Below are 19258 nucleotides of genomic sequence, written 5' to 3' on the forward strand. Positions count from 1 at the left end.
CTCAAATCTGTCCCACAGCCCAAAAGCATGGTCTGGTTGTGTTCCAATAAAACTTTACAGAAACAAGAGCAGGCCAAATTTGGCCCACGGGCCATAGTTTGCCAACTCCCTACTTAAGGTAAAGCTACACAATCTTTCTTTTTTCAAAAACTAGACTCAGAAGATACCTCTCTCAAAATGTATTTAATTTTTTAAAAATTATATTGGCCCATAAATCTACATATTACATAGCTGGTTCCAAACATTTAATTTTTGAGGAGGACATCTCATTACTCCTTAAGTAAAAACCTTATTTACAAAAATAAAGGCAAATACTTACTAAATTCAAATCCATAATAAGAGACTGCATATTGATAGTTTCCTCTCTCAAATGTCTTTCTATTCTTCCTTTACAAATGAAATAATTAAATATTATATGAAATAAATATTCTATCTGTACCATTTTATCTTTAACTTGAAACACTAATTATTTATAAGATTACCAAATGATAAGAATATACTTATGAGATTCAAAATCCTTAAGACATAAAGATTTTTTTCTTTATCAAAGGAACCTTTTTAGGGACTATATAACGTATTCTAAAACAGAGTAAAGGAAAACTTTTCCCAAAAGTGAAACAATATCAGAAATCCATATATGTGCAAATCACATAAGTTATGAGAGTCCAGGCTTAACATACAACAGGAAGAACTGCAAGTATTTACTGAGCATTTAGCATATGACAAGCAATGTTCTAAACACTTTCTGTGTATTAACTCACTAATCCTCATAATTATACTATGGGATAGGTGCTACAATTGACACCATTTAACAGATGAGGAAACTGAGGCAGCAAGCAGTTAATTAATGTGATCAGGCTTACAGCTGCTCAGTGGCAGAACCAGGATTGACCCTGGCTCAAGAGACTTGGACTTCAGAGCCCTTGTCTTAACCACCAACAATACTGCTTCTCAAGAAATAGGTATACATTTGGAAATTCCTTGACAGTCCGGTGATTAGGACTCCTCACTCTCACTACTGAGAGCCTGGGTTCGATCCCTGGTCAGGGAATTAAGATCCCACAAGTCGCACGAGCACAGCGGAAAAAAAAAAAAAAGTAGGTATAAATCTAATTGAAGATCAAGGGTACATAGTAGTGTTTTTGTCACATTTTTTCCTCAGTAATCCCTCATGATAGTCCAGTTTTGTGATATAATTCTAATTATTTAATTCTAATTAATAATTCTAATATAGACTTTTAACTATTCAAAACCATGTAATTTATTAATCTCAGTTTCAAACACAAATTGATTCAAGCTTGCAAGCCTGTTTCTAGGCAATTTCACTATGCAGACTTTCTGCTGACCTATTAGTTCATGTACACTGGGTACTTAGAGGGGAAAAAAATTGGTGCTGCAGGACAACCCTGGGCAGGCCAAAACAACAACAAGCATGCTGAATGTAACAAAAACATTTAGTCAAACATTAGGCTACTTTCCACTTTAAAAGTGTGTGTCTTTAATATGTAGAAATACATAATCATACATTTTTATACTTTTGCATAAAGCATTACCAATAACTATAAATAATTCAATTTACACATGAAAGTTATTGTGATAAGGTAAAACATTTTAAAAGACTACCAACAGTCCAATTCAATTTTATTTTCCATAAAAACATGTTGAGACAGGAATAATTCAAACCATGTCAAGCCAATATGATAATGACACAAGTAAGTCTCATAACACCAATTGTCAATTAATATTAGTTCGTATTAATTCATAACTAAAAGTATAAGAAAGTTACAAACTACATTAGAAAGGTATCTCATAACAAACATGAACATCCTTCTTTGACGTGCCATACTAGGTATCAGCAACATGATTAAACTAGGAAAGCTTACAATACCCTTTTATAAGCAAATATAATACATACATACTACTTCTTTTTATGGAATGACATATAATTAGGGAAAGAGGGCTTTGAAAGCTGAGAAGTCCTTTACAAACATAAGGTTATCATTTAAAATAATATACTTTTTCAGGAATTCCCTGGCGGTCCAGTGGTTTCACTGCCGGGACCTGGGTTCAATCCCTGGTCCAGGAGCTAAGGTCCTGCAAGCCGTGCAGAGTGGCAAAAACTAAATAAAATAATATAATTTTTTAAGTAGAAGAATATTAGCAAGTAAATCAAATCAAAAAGTATGAAAGGCCAAAACTACAGTGCCTCATTCATTCATACCAATTCATGTAACATTATCATAATTTGAACAGCATCACTGAGTAAAAAATTCAAAGTATATCCAGGTAGAATACATGATCCATGTGTCCATGCATCGGTGCAGTGCCAATTCTCAAACTCTTTGTTAGTGCACCGCGATGGGATAAGTACAGAAACTGAGGTAAGCATTTAGAAGCAATCTGACGTTGCTGAAAGATTTCACGGTTTACAAAATTACTGATCTGTGAGAAACTGGATATTTTCAAAACTGGCAGATAGTTTGAGAATCACTGAACTAAACCACATTTCTGAGAATCCCTTACAGGCAGATTGAGACGAAAGTTCTTGGAAACCAAGGACATGATGTGTGCCACCTTCCCCAACAGGGAACAACGACTCTATGGCTCTCTGCTGTCTTTCCTTTTCCTGTTACCTGAAACTCAGATAAGGCTTTGACCATGATGACAATGACAAGGCCCTAGAGCAGTGCTTCTCAAACTTTAATGTACAGAAGAAACACTGAGAGAATCCTGTTAAAATGCAGGTACTGATTTACTAAGTCTGCAGTGGAGATCTGAGATTCTACATTACAAATAAACTATGAGGTAATGCCAATGCTGTTGGTCTGAGGACCTCACTTGAAGTAGCAGGGGTAAGAGGACAATGAATCAGTAAGATGGAAGGAACCCAGGTCCCTAAATGGCAGCACAAAGCAGAATTCCCCATCACTTTGTTTTGTGACAGAGGACAAAGAGGCTACATTCTTGAGCACTCTGTAATGAGGGGCCTCTATTACAGCAGCCTAGCCTTCAATCTAACTAATACAGAGCGGTTTTCTAAATATTACAAGTGTCTATCTTGGGCCAGTTTTTGCATTTTAATTAAAATAATATCAATGTAAATGTTCATTCATATAAATATAAACTGGCAAAAACTTCGAGGCCCTATTGCGCTTTCAATCAGACTTCAGTATGTATACATGATTTCTGTCATGTATCACTCAAATATTAAGTCGTTTCTCATTACCCTGTACCCATTAAAGTTTATACCACTACACTGGATTATCTTTTTCATGATGTCAAATCAAAATTTCAATTTGTTAAACTCTCAATTTGTTAAGAAATTACATCTAATTTTATGAAGACAAAATTTAATTGTGAACTATCACTACAAAACAAACCTTGTCTATGTAACTGGTAGAAAATGTAATGAGTATAATGGTAGCAAAGAGCAGCTAACTATGTCTACCAACAAAGTTAAAAGTTATGTTAGGTGATCACTTTGCAACAACAAGGATGTAAACAAAGGCACAAAACAGGGCACCGAAATTTCATGGTATTGGTATAGCAATTAATTAGGTATACATAATACTTTATTATTTATCAATTTTTAATTATCAAAGAAACACCTAATTAATATATGCTCATAAGAACTTCTGATGGATGTGTAGCTAATTAAGTGAACAAGGGAAAAAATAGTAAAAACAAAGAAAACAACCACAACCAGAAAAAGCAAGTCAAAAAATTTATCAGCAACCAAAATAAGGAAACAGTACATCCCGATCCTGTAAAACTTCCAAATGTAGCAAGGAAAGAAGATTCTGATGGAGCATGGGTATTAATCTACCCCATCCCTCCCCAAGAAGCTCAACTGAGAAAAGAAGTCAAATAAACACAGCCCTGAAGAAATCCCACTATTACTCATAGATGACAGTGAAACAGACTGAGAGATCAGCAGGCAGCCTGGACAAAACATCATGGTAAACCAACAAGACTAGGAGCCCCTTTATACCAACTTGGGCTCTCAGCTCAGGCAGAAAGGGCCACTGAAAAAGGATACTGAGAAGGAGCCTATTTCACATGCTTTGTATTCTAACTAGTAACATATACATGGTCCTTTTTGGTGCTCATAATTTAAATAACAAAAGAGCAACGTGTGCTTGGCAGTGTCTTCAGGGGGACTGGGAGCCTATGCCAGCTTACTAGACCACAAGGTGCCTAAATGCCTACTTCTTTGCCTCATCAAAGGTCCTAGAATGAATTACAATCTCGTCATCCTAACACCTTTCTAACCAGGGACCTGAAGCTAACAATTCTAAAATATCAAAAAGACAAGTAAAAATTAGTGGCATATCTCATAAAATATCTAATGTATAAAGAAATAATTAGGGCCTAGGACAAACATATACTAACTTAATGAGCTTCTGAAAAGTTTCTAATTAACATTGCTTTGAGAAAGAACATTTCAAAGCCCCTACAGAAACAGTTGGTTTTCTCAAGCAAAGAAATTTTATCAATGTATTTCAAAATTTACATCTAAACTTGTAAGTATATGTCTTTATATTCAGTTAGAAATAAGTATCAGTAGAGAAGTATTTGTGTAAGATTATTTCCTATACTTCTGAGGAGATTACGTTCTTTATAAAACTGTTGGGGTTTTTTTCCATTTCACAACATTCACTTCAGAAATAACAATTTTCTACTCTACAAAAAGCTTGAAGAAATGTTGTGTTCCTGGAAAACACAAAAACAATATGATGAAAGATACCGAGACTAATTAAGATGACACTAGCATTCATTCCACAAGCATTTAAGTGTCTACTGTATACCTCACACCCTGCTAAATACTACGAATACTACAGAAAAATGAAAAGACTTGATCCTTGCCTTACTGGAGCTTACAAAATAACAAGGCATCAATCAAACTATTTTAACTAATTAGAAAAGCCAAATATTCATTTAGCTTGAATATAAAATCAAAAATATATCTAGAGAAAAAGGTAAAATTATTTCATTAACTTTATCATGATTACCTATCAACTTTCTGGACACTTAAACTTATATACATCAACTATTTCTCGGTAACTCCCTAGCTGTCCAGTGGTTAGGACTCTGCATTCCACTGCAGGGGGCATGGGTTCAATCCCTGGTCCGGGAACTAAGATCAGACATGTCGCTCAGCACAGCCAAAAAAAAAAAAAAAAAAAAAAAACTCTCTCTCTCTCAAAACAATACTTGAATGGAATCAATTCCAATATCCATTATAAAATGCTGGCTTAACTTATTTAGCAACTTTTTCCATCAATACTTATGTTTAATGTTTTACATTAGGTATTTATCAAACTTCTCAAGGTCCTGCTTAGAAATTTAGCAAAATATAAATGTTTTTTCTTAACATGTTCACTTAATATTTATGATAGATTGTCTTCTGAAAAGCTGCAACTGAGTTTTACTTGGATTTTATATTTAGAGGAGTTTTGGGGGGATTTGGGGAGAATTTTTTTTAAATGACCTTCAGATACCTTAAATTTATAAAGACTGTCTTAAAAACTGCTCTCAATCTATAATACCAGCAAGTCAATACACTAATGATGACCTAATCAAATAATCTCGTCACAGAACTCTAAAGAGATTTTCTCTTCTTAGAAAAGTCAATGACTTCATATGCTTTTTCCCCCTCTGGCAGCTCCTTAAAGGCTAATTGTCCTTGAAAAATGCTGAAATTTGTCATTGCTTGAACCTAGCCTCTTCCTACTCAAAGCCTGGTCTTTGGTCTTTAGATCACAGATCACTGCTGTCTAACAGAAGTATAATGCAAGTCACATATGTAATTTTCAACTTTCTAGTGACCACATTTAAAAAAGTAAACAGGTGAAATTAATTTAATAATATGTTTTAACACAATATATTGAGAATATTATTTCAATACTATAAACAATATAAAACTTAATGAGAGATATTTACATTCCTTTTTGTAATAACTCTCCAAAATCAGTGTGTATTTTACACTTACATCACATCTGAATTTGGACTAGAACCATTTCAAGTGCTCAGTAGCCACATATGGCTAATGTCTACTATATTGGACAGTGCAGCCTTGGATGATCTCATCCATGCTCTGCTTCACCATCAACTATACTCAAATGACCACAAATGTATATCTCTAACCCAGTCTTCTCTGCTGAGTGCAAGATTAGTATTTAGTTGACCAAAAAGTTCGCTTCTAAGCTGTTACGGAAAAACCTAAATGAACTTTTTGGCCAGCCCAATATTTTGTAATGCCCAACTGGCATCTTACTTTAGATGACTCAAAGGCACTTCACACTCAAATAATGTCCAACTTCGATTCAAGACCCACCCCTCAAGAATGTGGTCTTCTTCTAACAGTCTAACTGTACTGTATTCAGTTCAGGTATACAAGCCAGAAACCAAGAAATCAAACCCTTGACATTTCCTTCTCTCTTACATAAAGTTCTGCGATTTTACCTCATAAATTATCTCTCAAATCAATCTACTGCTCACCATCTCAATCATCACCACCATTCCATCTACTCCTACCTAGCTCCAATCCATTTTCTTCAATGCAAGGATACCTCAAAATGTAACTGATGTCATTCCTACTTCAATCCTCCCACCCCCTAATAAAACTTTATGACTGATTTCTGTTGCCTAAAAATAAAAATGAAACTAACCGTGACCTACAAGTCCCAAGCTACATGATCTAGTCCCTGGGTATCTCCCAGTCCCACCTTACTACACTGCTTCTCTGTCTTGCCCTCCATTAATACTGGTAATTCAGTCCTTTGTACGCACCATGCTCCCTACTGCCATATAATCTCTGCATATGCTGCTTTCCCCCTACTTGGTCTAATTCCCACCTATCCTCCAGGTCTCATAGAAGCATTCTCTGACCACCATGAAAACAACAAATTTCCCTTTTATATGCTCTTATGGAGCCATATCCTTTCTCCTCTCTAGTATATTTTAAGGATGCAATATGTTTGAATATATAATTAATGGCTTTCTCCCCTAAGACTACACCTGATCATACTAATAGAAAGTGCCTGGAGGGCAGACAGCAGAATCAAGAAGAACTACAATCCTGCAGCCTGTGGAACAAAAACGACATTCACAGAAAGATAAACAAGATGAAAAGGCAGAGGGCTATGTACCAGATGAAGGAACAAGATAAAACCCCAAAAACAACTAAATGAAGTGGAGATCGGCAAACTTCCAAAAAAAAATTCAGAATAAAGATAGTGAAGATGATCCAGGACCACGGAAAAAGAATGGAGGCAAAGATCGAGAAGATGCAAGAAATGTTTAACAAAGACCTAGAAGAATTAAACAACAAACAAACAGAGATGAACAATGCAATAACTGAAATGAAAACTATACTAGAAGGAATCAATAGCAGAATAATTGAGGAAGAAGAAAGGATCAGTGACCTGGAAGACAGAATGGTGGAATTCACTGCTGTGGAACAGATTAAAGAAAAAAGAATGAAAAGAAATGATTAAAGAAAAAAGAACGAAAAGAAATGAAGACAGCCTAAGAGACATCTGGGGCAAAATTAAATGCAACAACATTCGCATTACAGGGGTCCCAGAAGGAGAAGAGAGAGAGAAAAGACCAGAGAAACTATTTAAAGAGATTATAGTCCAAAACTTCCCTAATATGGGAAAGGAAATAGCCACCCAAGTGCAGGAAGCGCAGAGAGTCCCATACAAGATAAACCCAAGGAGAAACATGTCAAGACACATAGGAATCAAAATGGCAAAAATTAAAGACAAAGAAAAATTATTAAAAGCAGCAAGGGAAAAACGACAAATAACATGCAAGGGAACTCCCATAAGGTTAACAGCTGATTTCTCAGGAGAAAATCTACAAGCCAGAAGGGAGTGGCATGATATACTGAAAGTGATGAAAGGGAAGAAACTACAACCAAGATTACTCTACCCGGCAAGGATCTCATTCAGATTCGGTAGAGAAATCCAAACCTTTATAGTCAAGCAAAAGCTAGGAGAATTCAGCACCACCAAACCAGCTCTACAACAAATGCTAAAGGAACTTCTCTAAGTGGGAAACACAAGAGAAGAAAAGGACCTACAAAAACAAACCCAAAACAATTAAGAAAATGGTCATAGGAACATACAAATTGAAAATTACCCTAAACGTGAATGATTAAATGCTCCAACCAAAAGACACAGGCTTGCTGAATGTATACAAAAACAAGATCTATATATAGGCTGTCTACAAGAGACCCACTTCAGAACTAGGGACACATTCAGACTGAAAGTGAGGGGATGGAAAAAGATATTCCATGAAAATGGAAATCAAAAGAAAGCTGGAGTAGCAATACTCATATCAGATAAAATAAACTTTAAAATAAAGAATGTTACAAGAGACAATGAAGGACACCACATAATGATCAGGGGATCAATTCAAGAAGAAGATATAACAATTATAAATATATATGCACGCAACATAGGAGCACCTCAATACATAAGGCAACTGCTAACAGCTATAAAAGAGGAAATTGACACTAACTCAATAATAGTGGGGGACTTTAACACCTCACTTACACCAATGGACAGATCATCCAAAATGAAAATAAATAAGGAAACAGAAGCTTTAAATGACACAACAGACCAGACAGATTTAACTAATATTTATAGGACATTCCATCCAAAGACAGCAGATTAAACTTTCTTCTCAAGTGCACACGGAACATCCCCCAGGATGGATCACATCCTGGGTCACAAATCAAGCCTCAGTAAATTTAAGAGAATTGAAATCGTATCAAGCATCTTTACTGACCACAATGCTATAAGATAAGAAATGAATTACAGGGGGAAAAAAAGTAAAAAACACAAAAACATGGAGGCTGAACATTACTAAATAATCAAGACATCACTGAAGAAATCAAAGAGGAAATCAAAAAATACCTAAAGACAAATCAATGAAAACACAACGATCCAAAACCTATGGGATGCAGCAAAAGCAGTTCTAAGAGGGAAGTTTATAGCTATACAAGCCTACCTCAAGAAACAAGAAAAATCTCAAACAATCTAACCTTATGCCTAAAGGAACTAGAGAAAGAAAAAGAAACAAAACCCAAAGTTAGCGGAAGGAAAGAAATCATAAAGATCAGAGCAAAAATAAATGAAAGAGAAACAAAAAGTCAATAGCAAAGATCAATAAAACTGAAAGCTGGTTCGTTGAGAAGATAAACAAACTTGATAAACCATTAGCCAGACTCATCAAGAAAGAGACGGAGAGCACTCAAATCAATGAACTTAGAAATGAAAAAGGAGAAGTTACAACAGACACCACAGAAATACAAAGCATCCTAAGAGACTACTACAAGCAACTGTATGCCAATAAAGTGGACAAACTGGAAAAAGTGGACAAATTCTTAGAACGTTATAACCTTCCAAGACTGAACCAGGAAGAAACAGAAAATATGAACAGACCAATCACAAGCAATGAAATTGGAACTGTGATTAATAATCTTCCAACAAACAAAAGTCCAGGACCAGATGGCTTCACAGGTGAATTCTATCAAACATTTAGAGAAGAGCTAACACCCATCCTTCTCAAACTTTCCAAAACATTGCGGAGGAAGTAACACTCCCAAACTCATTCTATGAGGCCACCATCACCCTGATACCAAAAGCAGCCAAAGATACTACAAAAAAAGAAAATTACAGACCAATATCACTGATGAATATAGATGCAGATATCCTCCACAAAATACTAGCAAACAGAATCCAACAGCACATTAAAAGGATCATACACCATGATCAAGTGGGATTTAACCAAGGGATGCAAGGATTCTTCAATATACGCAAATCAATCAGTGTGATACACCATATTAACAAATTGAAGAATAAAAACCATATGATCATCTCAATAGATGCATAAAAAGCTTTTGATAAACTTCAACACCCACTTATGATAAAAACTCTCCAGAAAGTGGGCATAGAGGGAACCTACCTCAACATAATAAAGGCCATATATGACAAACCCACAGCAAACATCATTCTCAATGGTGAAAAACTGAAACCATTTCATCTAAGATCAGGAACAAGACAAGGATGTCCACTTTCGCCAGTATTATTCAACTTAGTTTTGGAAGTTTTAGCCACAGCAATCAGAGAAGAAAAAGAAATAAAAGGAATACAAATTGGAAAAGAAGTAAAACTGCCACTGCAGATGACATAACACTATACATAGAGAATCCTAAAGATGCCACCAGAAAACTACTAGAGCTAATCAATGAATTTGGTAAAGTTGCAGGATACAAAATTAATGCACAGAAATCTCTTGCATTCCTATACACTAATGATGAAAAATCTCACAGAGAAATTAAGGAAACACTCCCATTTACCACTGCAACAAAAAGAGTAAAATACCTAGGAATAAACCTACCTCGGGAGACAAAAGACCTGTATGCAGAAAACTATAAGACACTGATGAAACAGATTAAAGATGATACCAACAGATAGAGAGATATACCATCCTCTTGGATTGGAAGAATCAATATTGTGAAAATGACTATACTACCCAAAGCAATCTACAGATTCAATGCAATCCCTATCAAATTACCAATGGCATTTTTTACAGAACTAGAACAAAAGATATTAAAATTTGGATGGAGACACAAAAGTACCCGAATAGCCAAAGCAGTCTTGAGGGGAAAGAACAGAGCTGGAGCAATCAGACACCCTGACTTCAGTCTATACTATAAAGCTACAGTAATCAAGACAATATGGTATTGGCACAAAAACAGAAACATAGATCAGTGGAAAAAGATAGAAAGCCCAGAGATAAACTCATGCACCTATGGTCAACTAATCTATGACAAAGGAGGCAAGGATATACAATGGAGAAAAGACAGTCTCTTCAATAAGTGGTGCTGGGAAAACTGGACAGCTACATGTAAAAGAATGAAATCAGAACACTCCGTAACACTATACACAAAAATAAACTCAAAATGGATTACAGACCTAAATATAAGACCGGACACTATAAAACTCTTAGAGGAAAACATAGGAAGAACACTCTTTGACATAAATCACAGCAAGATCTTTTTTGATCCACCTCCTAGAGTAATGGAAATAAAAACAAAAATAAACAAATGGGACCTAATGAAACTTCAAAGCTTTTGCACAGCAAAGGAAACCATAAACAAGACGAAAAGACAACCCTCAGAATGGAAGAAAATATTTGCCAACAAATCAACAAAGGATTAATCTTCAAAATACATAAACAGCTCATGCAGCTCAATATTAAAAAAAACAAACAACCCAATCCAAACATGGGCAGAAGACCTAAATAGACATTTCTCCAAAGAAGACATATAGATGGCCCAGAAGCACATGAAAAACTGCTCAACATCACTAATTATTAGAGAAATGCAAATCAAAACTACAATGAGGTATCACCTAACACCAGTTAGAAAGGGCATCATCAGAAAATCTACAAACAACAAATGCTGGAGAGGGTGTGAATAAAAGGGAACCCTCTTGCACTGTTGGTGGGAATGTAAATTGATACAGCCACTATGGAGAACAGTATGGAGGTTCCTTAAAAATCTAAAAATAGGGCTTCCCTGGTGGCGCAGTGGTTGAGAGTCCGCCTGCCGATGCAGGGGACACGGGTTTGTGCCCTGGTCCAGGAAGATCCCACATGCCACGGAGCAGCTGGGCCCGTGAGCCATGGCCACTGAGCCTGCACGTCCAGAGCCTGTGCTCCACAACGGGAGAGGCCACAACAGTGAGAGGCCTGCAAACCGCAAAAAAAAAAAAAAATCTAAAAATAGAATTGTCATATGATCCAGCAATCGCACTATTGGGCATAGACCCAGAGAACACCAGAATTCAAAAAGACACATGCACCCCAATGTTCATTGCAGCACTATTTACAATAGCCAGGTCATGGAAGCAACCAAAATGCCCATGAAAAGACGAATGGATAAAGAAGTTGTGGTACACATATACAATAGAATATTACTCAGCCATAAAAAGGAACGAAATTGGGTCATATGTTGAGACGTGGATGGATCTAGAGACTGTCATACAGAATGATGTAAGTCAGAAAAAGAAAAACAAATATCGTATATTAACGCATATATGTGGGACCTAGAAAAATGGTACAGATTAACTGTTTTGCAGGGCAGAAACTGAGACACAGATACAGAGAACAAATGTATGGACACCAAGCGGGGAAAGCCGTGGTGGGTGGGGGTGGTTGTGTGATGAATTGGGCGATTGGGATTGACATTTATGCACTGATGTGTATAAAATTGATGACTAATAAGAACCTGCAGTATAAAATAATATATTTTATTCAACTCAAAAAATAAATAAATAAATACTACTTTGTAATAAAAGGAAAACGTTTTTCCTCAACCTGATCTAGTTCTTTCTCTAATTTTAGGAAAGTGAGTGAAAATGCAGTAGAACACTGAGAAAAAAAAAAAGAAAGTGCCTGCCACAAGATGTTCAATAATTATTTGTTGAATGAGTACATCAATGAATCTGCCTTGTTTTTGTTCCTAGACAAAGACTAGACACCATATTGAGTTGGCATATATAACATACCCTACTTATACATCACTAGTTCTAGAAAGCCTTTCATACTTCCCAAGTGGCGGTTAACTGCTCTCAACAACACCCTGGAAGCAAAATACCAGTGTATAAAATGTTTAAATTCTGCCTGTCTTGTACATCATCCTAACAACAAACACAGTGCCTTGTGTATAAGAGGTACAAATATTTACTACTTGTATTTCAGCATACACATTACTATAGGATTACATATTTCCCTGCATTACTGCAAAGACTTACTTATTGTTGTAAAGATATCATACCTTCAGTAGCACTATACTGAGATGAAGGTAGCTATTTGTCTCCACGTTAAAGGCTGTAAAACTGTAAAATGAGTGAGAAGCGCTCACATTTGCACACAGACTCACACCCATCAAGCAGGGGTGTGAAACATGCAGAGGTTACAGTACTAAGGTACATGTAGGCTCTGTCCAGCCCCAGAGCACAATGTTGTTTTTTCCTCTTTCTCTACATCACAATGTGCTTCTGCTATGAGTATCTTTGACTCACTTTATTACTTTATCACCACACATTTCCTGCTATCTCTCTGCTTTTCTTTGTCATTCTATGACTTCACAATGCTTTCTCAACTTTTACAAGAAAAATTTTGCATTGCTGAAAGTGCAGTCTGCTTCTTCTAAAAATTTTACAGAAATAAAGTGTTCTTCAGCTAGTTCCAGATTCTATACCTTTCAAAAAGTCAGAATTTCGAGATACATGGGACTTAACATGATAAGACAAAATGCCAATGTTGTTGTTTTGTCAAAAGAAGAAAGCATAAGCCAAAAAATATATATGTTATATTTTTATGGCTCTTGAAATGTTACTATGCAATTTTTACTTGATCTAGCAAATGCTGCTGTATGAGGAGAAAATTATTTTCAACTTGCTGAGGTAGCAAGTTTCTTTTTATACCCCTTTTATGCTTGAGGCAGTCAAAGACAGGCAGTTAAAACTAGATTTATAGGTTATTCACCAAAAAAAATACTGCAAATAGCACCTCTGAACCTGAAAACTTGCACAGTTTAACAGAATACACAGTCTTTTTTGTGTATTAATGACACTTTACAATATCAACAGAAGCAACCAGGTAATATGTAACATATTTTGAGACAGACGGTCAACAACACTTATTACATTTGAACACTATAACTTCACAAACAACATAAACCAAAGATACAATAACAAATGCTCATTAAAAAAACATGAAATATTTCAAAATGGAAAGATGTCTCCAATAAGCTCTCCCAAAAACCAAATATAAAGTAGCTGGTTTCTTCTAGTGTTATTCAGCACAGTCTATTATTCTGTTTCACCTAAAAAGTGTCTTAATGTTTCTGATCCTTTCCAAAAGAGAGTACCAAGAACACATGTATATCACAGTGGTAATGATGAAGTATTTTATAATTCTAGAAAATAAAAGAATCCTGCACTTAGTACATAACCTTAGAAAGAACTACCAAAATTCTTTACAAATACACTTATGCCTAAGAGTTATGCTGGAATAATATGAGGGAACAAAACTTCTGATATCCTTTGTATAAACTCTCACGCATGACTATTACCAACAGTATATTATGTGAAGGTATAGTTATATTTATGAAGCTAAAAAGAGTGTTTCTCACTTGAAGATTGAGCTCATTTACCAGCAACCTCCTGGGGAATTGGTGTGCTTCTCAGAAAAAAAAAAAAACAAGAAAAATGCAGGGGTGGCTACAGAACAGGAATCTGACTTTCTTGGTCTTGATGTGTTTTGGAGGAAGTTTCTAGGTGATGGGATGTAAAAAACAGCCCTCCATCTGTGGGCAGGTCAAAAGCTAAGAATCAGAAATCCCAGCAAAATGTCCTGAAGTTGTCCCACCTCTCTGGAGCAGCTATCTCAAGGCAATATGTGGAATAACAGGGCATGCTCCTCAAGACAAGAGAACCATCACTTTATAATATATGCTGCCATTGTGCATCTTTTTTTCTCCATTTATCCCATAAATAAATATTCTCCTCTAGTAGTGTTTTGATAAAGACATTTATACTTGTAGCCTTTCTGAGTTGTTCAAAGGTGAAACCAAGGGAATGAAGTTTGGTATACTCTTGAGCCAGAGGATATCAGTATGGTGGTAGTACCAGTAATCAAGGAGAGATAACTCCAAAAGGGAAGGTGAAATTCAAGGGGGACAAGATAAGAAGACCTTTGTGTTCACCCTCTCTTCCCCCTCCAACTTCGCCCTACCCACAAAAAGAAAAAAAAAAAAAAAAAAAAAGACACCCCACCTCAAAGCACAACCAAGTTAAACTTCAGATGTTAGAAACACAGGGTTTCTAAGAAAATATGTTCTTTCAGAATAAAATGGAAACACACTACTTCTAATGCTTATTTATGGTGTCTTCAACTCAGAACTGCTGGGTAAGGCAAATACATGCAACAGAGTGCCTTACTTTTTCAGATATTCTTAGACTTCAAAAAATACAGAATTAAACAGATTTTTAGATAAGCCTAATCATCAATTAGGTGAACCACCAAAAGGTAAGGTTTCTTTGATTCCAACAGCATCACTCCTCAGTATAAGCACCTATCTCTCCCAAAGAGGAAAGGAAATTTACACATCACAAAAAATACTTTAATCCAATTTTCAATTTTCAAATGTGTTATATTTGACCAACAATTTAAATTAAACATGGTCACCAGGACTCAGTGGAAATCAGTACTGAATCTTTATTCCAGACATTTGGGCTGTATTCATGGTTCTGCCGCTTATATCTCTAAGCAAACTGTTGATACCAGTGTTTCAGCTTCCTTATTTGCACACTGAGGGAGTTAAGCTACACAATCACTAATTCTATTTAAAAAAAAAAGTTTTCAAAATTAAACACAGCTGAATATATTTCCTTAACATGTTTCTATTAAAAAAAAAAAAGTTCTGAAAGGCTTTAAAAAAAAATCCAAAAGGTTAGTAGAAGTACAAAATTCACCCTTAAGGAAATCTCAAGAGAAAAAACAAAAGGCAAAGAGTGACGTAAATCTGCTATGCAGACAAATCTAGAGTCAAATATCTTCTCTCAGTAGTTATTCCATGCATATAAGTAAGCATTACAAAGGACCAATGTACGATTTCCTGCAATATTTAAACATAATCACTATACTGGAAAAGTTTCTAGAACTTTTCAGTTCAGATCAGCAAACCTAACACCTTCCGTGCTACTGGCTACTAAGGAAGAACATTATTGTAAAGTCTGTCAAGGTGGCTACTATTGGGAGTTACATTTTAAAATATAGATTTTTATGGGGGTTATAATGAAGATTAAAGACTTAAAAGGAGGGCTTCCCTGGTGGTGCAGTGGTTGAGAGTCCGCCTGCCGATGCAGGGCACAAGGGTTCATGCTCCGGTCCGGGAAAATCCCACATGCCGTGGAGCGGCTGGGCCCGTGAGCCATGGCCACTGAGCCTGCGTGTCCGGAGCCTGTGCTCCGCAATGGGAGAGGCCACAACAGTGAGAGGCCCGCGTACTGCAAAAAAAAAAAAAAAAAAAAAGACTTAAAAGAAAAAAATGAGCTCAAAAAATAACATAAACTAGAATATAGATCAGTCTATACAGATCATCTGCACTCCATGAAGATCACGTTTTCAGAAACATAAGCTTTTCAGCACTAAATATTTCCCTAACCTGCTATTTTAGGTGAAGCTGACAAAACAGATAATAATAGTTTAAGTGCTTTAGCATCTATTTCTTTTGAGGTCCTGCAAGTAATTAAGTGAGTACTAAGTACTAAGAAAAATGATTTTGTCAGCGACAATAACAGAGAATCCCAAGAGTCAAAGGAAACTCAGGATGTCAGAACTGGAATGAGTTGTTCAAAGTTGCTCTATGGTCAAAAATTCTCCTTCCAGTACTCTTCTCTGCATACACCTTTGAGATTCTGTATGTTAACATAATAAATATCTACTTAAATATAAGATCTAATACAAGTCACCGATAGGACTAGGACATTCTCTTGTTTTCTTCACAAGTCTAGTGGGTTCAAGACCCATCAGGAATTACTCCCAAACTTGTAGATATATAGTCTTGTTAGCCCCACAGGTTCTTTCTGCCTTTATGAGTCCCTGCCACACAAAAGGAGCACTGTAGAGTAAGAAACATGTAAACAGATAAATTGCAACACAAAGTGGCAAATGTCACAATATTAACATTGCTGAGGGTTTATAACAAAATAACAAAGACATATATATATATATATACATATACTACCTAAAGCAATCTACAGATTCACTGCAATCCCTATCAAATTACCAATGGCATTTTTTACAGAACTAGAACAAAAAAATCTTAAAATTTGTATGGAGACACAAATGACTCTGAAGAGCCAAAGCAGTCTTATGGGAAAAAAACAGAGCTGGAGGAATCAGACTCCCTGATTTCAGACTACAGTAATCAAACCTACAGTAATCAAGACAATATGGTACTGGCAGAAAAACAGAAATATAAATCAACGGAACAGGATAGAAAGCCCAGAGATAAACTCACGCACCTATGGTCAACTAATCTATGACAAAGGAGGCAAGGATATATAATGGAGAAAAGACAGTCTCTTCAATAAGTGGTGCTGGGAAAACTGGACAGCTACATGTAAAAGAATGAAATCAGAACACTCCCTAACGCCATACACAAAAATAAACTAAAAATGGATTACAGACCTAAATGTAAGACTGGACACTATAAAACTCTTAGAGGAAAACTTAGGCAGAACAGTCTTTGACATAAATCACAGCAAGATCTTTTTTGATCCACCTCCTAGAGTAATGGAAATAAAAACAAAAATAAATATATGGGACCTAATGAAACTTCAAAGCTTTTGCAAAGCAAAGGAAACTATAAACAAGATGAGAAGACAACCCTCAGAATGGCAGAAAATATTTGCAAAGGAATCAATGGACAAAGGATTAATCTCCAAAACATATAAACAGCACCTGCAGCTCAATATTAAAAAAACAAACAACCCAATCCAAAAATGGGCAGAAAACCTAAATAGACATTTCTCCGAAGAAGACATACAGATGGCCAAGAGGCACATGAAAAACTGCTCAACGTCACTAATTATTAGAGAAATGCAAATCAAAACTACAATGAGGTATCACCTCACACCAGTTAGAATGGGCATCATCAGAAAATCTACAAACAACAAATGCTGGAGAGGGTGTGAAGAAAAGGGAACTCTCTTACACTATTCGTGGGAATGTAAATTGATACAGCCACTATGGAGAACAGTATGGAGGTTCCTGAAAAAACTAAAAATAGAATTACCATATGACCCAGCAATCCCACTCCTGGGCATATACCCAGAGAAAACCATAATTCAAAAAGACATATGCACCCCAATGTTCATTGCAGCACTATTTACAATAGCCAGGTCATGGAAGCAATCTAAATGCCCATCGACAGATGAATGGATAAAGATTTGGTACATATATACAATGGAATATTACTCAGCCATTAAAAGGAACGAAAGTGGGTCATTTGCGGAGACGTGGATGGATCTAGAGACTGTCATACAGAGTGAAATAAGTCAGAAAGAGAAAAACAAATATCGTATATTAACGCATATATGTGGAACCTAGAAAAATGGTACAGATGGACCAGTTTGCAGTAGAGAAATAGAGACACAGATACAGAGAACAAACGTATGGACACCAAGGGGGGAAAGTGGCAGGGGCGGGGGTGCGGTGGTGGGATGAATTGGGAGATTGGGATTGACATATATACACTAAGATGTATAAAATGGATAACTAATAAGAACCTGCTGTTAAAAAATAAAATAAAATTCAAAAAAAAAAATAAAGAACCTACAAGGTAGTGACCTCCCTGGCATTACAGATATACAGAAACATAAGATGCAGTTTACCCACCCTAAGGATCTTAGAGTCCAAAAAACAATTTAGTATGTGTTTGGAATCAAAATATTGAGACTGGCCTTTCTAACACAGGTGGGATCATGTTGGAAAGCAGTAAAAGACTGTAAACGAATTCATACAACTAGTTTGAAGAACTAAGGCTTAATCAAACGAAGAATGGGGAAAAACTCAAAAAGAGTGATCCGAGATTTTTCAAGACAGCGGTGTGAGGTAAAGAAACTGAATGTAGAAATTCCAGTTAGAAGAACAAAAATAAAACTGAAAAAGGTGAGTTTTTAACGCTACAGTTTGTGATACCAATGGTTTTCTAAGCAAAAACTGTCAGAACAGTAACAGTTAAAAGCACCAGAGCTGGAACCAGCCCCTCTGTGCTCACCATTCAACTCCACCACTTTCCAGTTATGTCATTTTTTTTGGTAAGTTACTTAACAATTTTGTGCCTCAATCTCTTCACCTGTAAAATGAGGTGCCAGTAGAGCCAGAACAGCGTCTTCAAAACACAGGTGTTACAGCCCTCTAATCAAAATTTTCATTCACAAAATCAAATCCATCCTTTAGGCACTTGTAGGCTCCATAACCTGGCCACAAACTTTTAAGGTCTTAATCTTCACTGGACACCCTTCTACTTCCAGGAACCATAGGGATCTAATATCAATTCTGCAAACCAATAAGCACTTTCCTACCTCTGTGCCTCATCTCCAGCGGCTCTGTATCTACAAAGCCTTTTCCTCACCATCTCCCAAAGCCCACTTCTCTAGGAAAT

General features: G+C 36.1%; 1 protein-coding gene across 1 annotated transcript in view; it reads right to left on the bottom strand.

The window, feature by feature from the left end:
- The window catches only part of TDRD3 (tudor domain containing 3), a gene marked incomplete at its 5' end in the record, with an annotated part of 202067 nt that overhangs the window by 181832 nt on the left and 977 nt on the right, over positions 1-19258 (bottom strand). The window lies entirely within an intron of this gene.

Source organism: Hyperoodon ampullatus, assembly GCF_949752795.1.
Source record: "Hyperoodon ampullatus genome assembly, chromosome: 16".
Lineage (NCBI taxonomy): Eukaryota > Metazoa > Chordata > Mammalia > Artiodactyla > Ziphiidae > Hyperoodon > Hyperoodon ampullatus.